Source organism: Rutidosis leptorrhynchoides, chromosome 4, assembly GCF_046630445.1.
Source record: "Rutidosis leptorrhynchoides isolate AG116_Rl617_1_P2 chromosome 4, CSIRO_AGI_Rlap_v1, whole genome shotgun sequence".
Lineage (NCBI taxonomy): Eukaryota > Viridiplantae > Streptophyta > Magnoliopsida > Asterales > Asteraceae > Rutidosis > Rutidosis leptorrhynchoides.
This window is the reverse complement of record NC_092336.1, coordinates 530,147,209-530,154,282: the sequence shown is the minus strand read 5'-3', so window position 1 is coordinate 530,154,282 and position 7,074 is coordinate 530,147,209.

Sequence of the window (7,074 nt, the reverse complement as noted above, 5' to 3'; positions counted from 1 at the left end):
TCTTTTTCGACCTTTTTCCGACGAACTCTTTTTCTTTCTTATTTCTCGCTATTCTATTTTTTAGGACATAGATTTTTATTCTATTTCTTATCTAAATTTCTTAAAATTACAAAAATTTATTTTAAGTGGTTAAATTGATAGACATCAAAATTTTCTGGTTCGTAGTAATAGTTGGATTTGTACGTGGACCGGGTTATTGGAGCCAAACAGTCCTCAATTATATTGAGACCAAACGAATCCTGCCCCTCTGCTGCATCTTTTGGCTATTCGAAACGTGGGCAAAATCAGAAAAAGTCTATTGATTGGATAACTTATTATAATTTTTCTTTCCTTTTAAAAACTAATAGGATATTCAGTGAATGCACCGAGCAAGACGTTCACCACCTTTTGTACGTTCACCACCTGTAACTAGATCAAGACATTTAGCAAATATTACTGCCGTTGATTTTTCTTTAGAATCGTCATGCAGTCGACCAAGTACTTCAGTTCAAATTTCCGACAATCCATTTTTTGAACCCAACCTCACAATTGAGAATCCGGAGAATATTCAGGAACGATTCGTAGATCCTGAACCACTAAACTTTCCTCCGGAACCACCAATCATTCAAACAGAGATTGTTGAGGAACGAACCATTAAATCAGAATCCTCTAGTGATTCCGATTCAACAAATTCAATTATGGAGAATCTGGAACCTTTAAGTATGGAAGACCGAATGAGAGCTAAATGCACTGGCCAAGGTCACGCAATTACTCATCCAGACATTAATGCGTCAGATTATGAAATCAAAGGACAAATTCTACACATGGTGACTAATCAATGCCAATTTAGTGGTGCGCCGAAGGAAGATCCAAATGAACATCTACGTACCTTTAATAGGATCTGCACACTATTTAAAATCCGAGAAGTGGAGGATGAACAGATATATCTCATGTTATTTCCCTGGACTTTAAAGGGAGAAGCCAAAGATTGGTTGGAATCGTTACCTGAAGGGGCGATTGATACATGGGATGTTTTAGTTGAAAAATTTCTTAAACAATTCTTTCCTGCATCTAAAGCCGTAAGACTTCAAGCAGAAATTGTTACGTTCACACAGAAGCCGAATGAAACTCTATATGAGGCGTGGACAAGATATGGAAAGTTATTAAGAGGATGTCTGCAACATGGTTTAGACACCTGTCAAATAGTACAAATATTCTACCAAGGATGCGACATCACTACAAGGAAAGACATAGATATAGCAGCTGGTGGTTCTATTATGAAGAAAACCGAAACTGATGCTTACAAAATTATTAATAACACTGCTTCCCACTCACATGAGTGGCACCAAGAAAAAGATATCGTTAGATCATCTAAAGCAGCTAGAGCCGATTCTAGCCATGACTTAGATTCCATTTCCGCAAAGATAGATGTTGTGGAGAGACGAATGGAAAAGATGACTAAGGATATTCACTCAATACGAATTAGTTGTGAGCAGTGTGGAGGACCACATTTGACAAAAGATTGTCTCAGTATTGAATTAACAATGGAACAAAGAGAGAATATTTCATACATAAACCAAAGGCCTGGAAATAATTATCAGAATAATTATCAACCGCCAAGACCGATTTACAATCAAAACCAAAATTATAACAGAAATATTCCATACAACAACCGACAAGGTCCTAGCAATCAACAAGTATCCAATAATACTTATAATCAGCAAAGACCTAATTTTCACAACAAACCAATGATAAAAAGCCGAATTTAGAAGATATGATGACGAAGCTAGTTGAAACTCAAACGCAGTTTTTCACATCTCAGAAACAAACTAATGAACAAAATGCTCAAGCATTTAAAAATCAACAAGCTTCTATTCAAAATCTGGAACAAGAAGTAAGTAACCTAGCAAGGTTAATAGGTGAAAGAAAACCGGGAAGTCTACCTAGTGATACAAATGCTAACCCCCAGAATGAAACAGCTAAAGCCATTACCACAAGAAGTGGTACAACACTTAAACCACCTGAAATACCTGTAACTTCTGATGAAGCTATTCCTACTCCACAAGAACCACAACCTGATCAAGATAAGGAAAAAGAACCGATAGTTGAAAAGGTTAATGAAGATAACACAGTTAAGGCTAAACCTTATGTTAAACCATACCAACCACCACTTCCTTACCCGAGTAAAATGAAGAAAGAGAAACTTGAAGCCGAGCAATCCAAATTCTTGGATATGTTTAAACAGATAAATGTAAATCTTCCTTTCATTGATGTGATTTCAGGAATGCCTAGATATGCTAAATTCTTGAAAGATCTAATCTCAAATAGAAAGAAAATGGAAGAACTCTCGGCTGTTACCATGAATGCTAATTGTTCAGCAGTGCTGTTGAATAAGATACCAGAAAAATTATCTGATCCAGGAAGTTTCACAATTCCATGTTTTCTGGGTAGTCTTAGTTCAATAGAAGCATTGGCAGACTTAGGTGCTAGTATAAATCTAATGCCATATTCACTATACGCTAAACTAGACCTTGGAGAATTGAAACCAACCAGAATAAGCATACAACTAGCCGATAGATCAATAAAATATCCTAGAGGGATAATGGAGAACATGCTAGTTAAAGTTGGTACTTTAGTATTTCCAGTAGATTTTGTTGTTTTGGACATGGAAGAAGATTCTCAAGTTCCTCTCATATTAGGAAGACCATTCTTAAACACGGCTAAAGCAATGATAGACGTGTTCGGTAAGAAACTGACCCTAAGTATAGAGGATGAGAGTGTTACCTTTTCAGTTGATAGATCAATGCAACAATCACAATCTGCAGATGATACATGTTATTATATTCAAACTATAGATGCACATGCAGAATTATTAGAAGAATTTCCAGAATTACAAGGAACAGGAGAATATTCTTTAGGAGAAGGTAATGAACCAATTGATGAAGCTGAAATGTTAGCTACACTTATAGCTAATGGATATGAACCAACAACAGAAGAAAATCAAATGCTAAAAGAAGAAGACAGATATCGATACAAATTATCGATAGAAGAACCTCCGAAATTAGAGTTAAAGCCACTTCCAAACCATTTGGAATACGCTTATTTACATGGTGAATCTGAATTACCTGTAATAATATCGTCTTCTCTTACTGAAAATGAGAAATCACAACTCATTTCTGTGTTGAAAGCTCATAAACCAGCCATTGCATGGAAGATTCATGATATTAAAGGAATAAGTCCTTCGTATTGCACACATAAAATCCTTATGGAAGAAGGTCATAAAACGTATGTGCAACGCCAACGAAGACTAAATCCTAATATGCAAGATGTAGTTAAGAAAGAGATTATTAAACTGCTAGATGCAGGTCTAATTTATCCAATTTCTGATAGTCCATGGGTAAGCCCAGTTCAATGCGTGCCTAAGAAGGGTGGCATGACTGTCATTACAAATGAGAAAAATGAGCTTATTCCTACTAGGACTGTAACAGGATGGCGTGTATGTATTGATTATAGAAAATTAAATGACGCCACCAGAAAAGATCACTTTCCCTTACCTTTCATTGATCAAATGTTGGAAAGATTAGCCAGAAATAGTTACTATTGTTTTCTAGATGGATTTTCCGGATATTTTCAAATTCCAATAGCACCCGAAGATCAAGAGAAAACCACATTCACGTGCCCTTATGGTACTTTTGCTTACAAACGCATGCCATTTGGACTTTGCAACGCCCCTGCAACCTTTCAAAGGTGTATGATGGCGATTTTTCACGACATGATAGAAGAATGCATGGAAGTTTTCATGGATGACTTTTCAGTCTTCGGTGATACATTTGAATCATGTCTAGTTAATCTGGAACGAATGCTTATTAGATGCGAACAATCAAATCTAGTACTTAATTGGGAGAAATGCCATTTCATGGTTAAAGAAGGCATCGTTCTTGGACATAAAATTTCAAAAGAAGGAATTGAAGTGGATAGAGCTAAAGTAGATGTAATTGCTAAACTTCCACATCCCACCAATGTTAGAGTAATTAGGAGTTTTCTAGGGCATGCCGGTTTTTACCGACGTTTCATAAAATTTTTTCTAAAATTGCCACTCCTATGAATAAACTCCTAGAAAAGGATGCTCCATTCATCTTTTCAGATGAGTGTATCAAATCTTTTAATATTCTTAAAGAAAAACTCACTAATGCGCCGATCATGATAACACCAAATTGGAATCTACCATTTGAATTAATGTGCGATGCAAGTGATTTTGCAATGGGAGCCGTTTTAGGACAAAGGATTGAAAAACGATTTCAACCTATATATTATGCTAGTAAGACGTTACAAGGAGCACAAACGAACTATACAACTACTGAAAAAGAACTCCTTGCTATTGTCTTTGCTTTTGACAAATTTCGATCATATCTCGTTCTACCAAAAACGGTGGTCTATACCGACCATTCTGCTCTTAGATACCTATTTTCAAAACAAGATGCTAAACTAAGATTAATCCGTTGGATCTTACTCTTACAAGAGTTTGATATTGAAATCCGAGATAAAAGAGGAGCAGAAAATCTCGCTGCTGATCATCTTTCTCGTCTTGAAAATCCCGAATTAGAAGTTCTAAATGAATCGGCCATACAAGACAACTTTCCTGATGAATATCTATTGAAGATAGATTATAAAGAAATTCCATGGTTTGCAGACTATGCAAACTACTTAGTTTGTGGATTCCTTGAAAAAGGATTATCGTACCAAAGACGAAAGAAATTCTTCAGTGATATAAAACACTATTTTTGGGAAGATCCACATCTGTTTAAAAGTTGTCCCGATGGAATAATACGCCGATGTGTATTTAGAGATGAAGCTAGTAAAATTTTAAACCATTGTCACACAGGACCAACTGGAGGGCATTATGGGCCTCAACTAACAGCAAGAAAAGTTTATGATGCTGGATTCTATTGGCCTACAATTTACAAAGACGCACACCTTCTTTGCAAATCCTGTGATGCTTGTCAAAGGGCCGGAAAAATAAGTCAACGTGATGAAATGCCACAAAATGTCATCCAAGTATGTGAAGTATTTGACATTTGGGGTATTGACTTTATGGGTCCATTTCCAAAATCTCATAATAATCTATATATACTCGTAGCCATTGATTATGTATCTAAATGGGCGGAAGCACAAGCTCTCCCAACTAACGATGCACGAGTTGTAGTCAACTTTTTAAAACGTCTTTTTGCAAGGTTTGGAACACCGAAAGCTTTAATAAGTGATCGGGGTACTCATTTCTGTAATAATCAACTTGAGAAAGTTCTTAAAAGATATGGAGTAACTCATAAAATCTCCACCGCATATCATCCACAAACAAGTGGACAAGTTGAAAATACCAACCGAGCTTTAAAACGTATTCTAGAGAAAACCGTAGGATCAAATCTGAAGGAATGGTCCATTAAATTGGAGGATGCACTCTGGGCTTTTAGAACAGCCTACAAAACTCCAATTGGAACCACACCTTTTAGACTTGTTTATGGAAAAGCATGTCATCTTCCAGTAGAAATTGAACACAAAGCATTTTGGGCTTTGAAGACATGTAATCTTGATTTACATGAAGCCGGACGTCTACGATTAAGTCAACTAAACGAATTAGAAGAATTAAGACATGAAGCATACGAAAATTCGTTAATCTATAAAGAAAGAACGAAGAAATGGCATGATAAAAGAATCAGAAGTTCAAAAGAATTTAAAGAAGGAGACAGAGTTCTTCTTTTCAATTCACGATTCAAGCTATTTCCTGGAAAATTGAAATCAAGATGGTCTGGACCATTCATAGTTAAAAGAGTTTTTCCATACGGAACGATAGAATTAATAAATTCAAATGGGATTGAATTTAAAGTTAATGGTCACAGAGTTAAACACTACATAGATAGTCCGATGGAAGTCGACAACGAAGTTAATCACAATTTCGACACCACAGCTAACTAAGTGTGGGGAGAATCAAGTCTTTAAAGGATAGTATGTATTTATGTTAGAGTTAGATTGTCTGTTTTCGTGTAGTTCTCGAAAATGGAACCCGAATGGTCTTTCCCTAGCAGACCCTAAAGAACTAGTCTTCTCCCCCCATTCTGAATTTTTATTTTTTTAGGTTTTTACAAAATGAAGACTGCCTGTGAACTAAACCATGGTCTAATGCTACACGCTTTGATCACTAAACGTAATAATGACACACTTCCGAGTGAAATAGTATCAGTAATCAGAGAAACAATGGACGGAGTTAGAAAAGAATCCAGATGCGAAGATAATAAGTTACAATTTGGTAAAGGAAAATCAAAATCCGCAGCGAAAAGAAGAGCACGACACCTAGAAAGATGTCACAAATGCGGAAAATTGTCACATGGAGGTAAATGTTCAAATAATCAAACCTATTCAAATACCGAATTTGTTACTTTATGCAGAGACGGACCGTTCATATGTTTAGAAGAAAAGACACTGAATGCTCGAGGTTACGCCTATGTAGCTATGGAAAACCAATTAAACCGACTATCTTATGAATGGGATAGATCATATAACTAAGAATACTATCTCACAGGTAAGTCTGTACAGTCTTTATTTTTATTTTTATTTTTAACCTTTTGATAATAAACACTAATTTATTCGCTATAAAGTATTAAATTGGTATTGAATAAAATTAGGTTTGGCGACCGAAATTATTGATATCATTCAAAAATTTATTACATCACTGCGAAATTTAACGTTTATTCTTAAGGTATAAATATCTTTAATCAATCAACCCAAAATATTTCAAAAATTCGTCATGAGTTAAATTAGGTCTTGGAACCGAAATTACTTTACCGAAAAGAGGGGCGAATATTTTTGATAATATTTGATTGATTAAAGTGTGATAAAAAGCCAAAAAGATTTTTAATTTTATTTTTACCATGTTTTTAAAATTAATATATAAATCTTAAATTAATATTGTAAACTTTGTAAAAACAATATATTTAAAATTGTAAATATTTGAAAAATTAATATAAGTTTGGTGTGAATTTATAATATGAATTTTTAAATTAAGTTTGGTGTGAATTTTTTATTTTTAAAATATGAATTTTT